Source organism: Piliocolobus tephrosceles, unplaced genomic scaffold (genome assembly GCF_002776525.5).
Source record: "Piliocolobus tephrosceles isolate RC106 unplaced genomic scaffold, ASM277652v3 unscaffolded_12883, whole genome shotgun sequence".
In the NCBI taxonomy this organism is placed as follows: Eukaryota; Metazoa; Chordata; class Mammalia; order Primates; family Cercopithecidae; genus Piliocolobus; species Piliocolobus tephrosceles.
In genome coordinates this window covers 8,673-10,269 of record NW_022294180.1, presented here as the reverse complement: position 1 = coordinate 10,269, position 1,597 = coordinate 8,673, and positions in this window count along the sequence as shown.

Sequence of the window (1,597 nt, the reverse complement as noted above, 5' to 3'; positions counted from 1 at the left end):
GGAGGGAGGGAGGAAGGAAGGAAGGAAGGAAGGAAGGAAGGAAGGAAGGAAGGAAGGAAGGAAGGAAGGAAAAAAGGAAGGAAGGAAAATATGAATATAAGAAAGATATAGTGCCTATCTTTGAGGATCTTAAAGTCTACCAAAAGGGAGATGGGCATGTTAACAAATGAGCACTAAAGTTATTTAGGTGCAAAATCAAAAATCTGGGCCAGCACCATGGCTCACACCTGTAAGCCTAGAACCTTGGGAGGTCGAGGCGGGAGGATTACTTGAGCCCAGGAGTTTGAGACCAGCCTGGGCAACATAGCAAGATGTTAAAAATAAAAATTTAGCCAGGCATGGTGGTGCGTGCCTGTGGTCCCAGCTACTCAGGAGGCTGTGGAGGGAGGATCGCTTGAGCCTAAGAGGTGGAGACTGCAGTGAGCTGCAATCACGCCACTGCACTCCAGCCTGGGTGACAGAGCAAGACTCTGTCTCAAAAAACTAAAACAAAAAAAACTTCATGTGGCTCTATAACTTCCAAAGAAATGAATGTTCAATTCTATCCAAAGCAGAGTAGGCTTCTTTGAGGAGGTAAATCCTGTTGTGTCTCTAAAGATGTTCAAAGATCAGTGGTGGTTAGTCTGTGAGACTCAGGGTGGAGGATTATATTCCAGTTGAAGCAGCAGGAGCAATGATACAGGGTGTGAAATAGCAAGGTGCATTCCCCGTAAAAAAAAAAGCTCAGTGTGCCCATTCTATATAGTTTTGAAGTGGGGAGAAGGCATATAGTGAGATAACACGTAGCAGGTAGTCATGTATCAGAGCTAAGGACTTTGAACTTTATCTTAGAGGGACGCAGAAGCCATGGGCTGGCCGTTTTTATTTATGTCCTAGCCTAAATCATCCTGATTCTGAGCGGCTACTACGGTCTATGATAACTGCAATAGATTGTTTTCAAAATGGGTGCCATCATTTCCCTCCCTATATCCCTGCCTTGGGTGGTTCTCTTCACTCTGATTCTTGAGCTTGTCCAAGTGATTTGCTTTGGACAATGGGGAAATAACAAACATGACACTTGGAAAGTGCTTGCACTACAGTAATAAAGACACCATACACTATGATTCAGCAATAGGACTCCTTTTTATTTAATGAGTTGAAAACAGGTCCACAGCAAACCTGCACAGAAATAATAAGAGTATATAACGAAATTGGGAGAAACTAACAAACAAATGAACTAAACGTAAGACGTTGACTGGAAACTGTTTCACAGAAGTTCAAAGATTATACATGAAAATTTATTAACCTCACAGTTAATTAGTAAAAACCAAAATAAAAACACAAGATGAACCCATTTCACAAACACGAGATAGACAAAAATAATTCATTAAAACATTAGATCATTCCAATGTTGCCAATTATATGGAATAAATAGACACATGTGCAAGAATGGTGGAAGGGTCAACTCATACACTGTATTAGAAATTTCTGGTAATCTTGAAGTTTCCCAGAACCTACAACCCAACAAATTTTCTCTAATGTAGAAAAATTGTTATGTATAGGCACTTGCAAACTTGAGTATGATTCGAGCAACATTTTTCTTTTTTTTTTTTTTTGT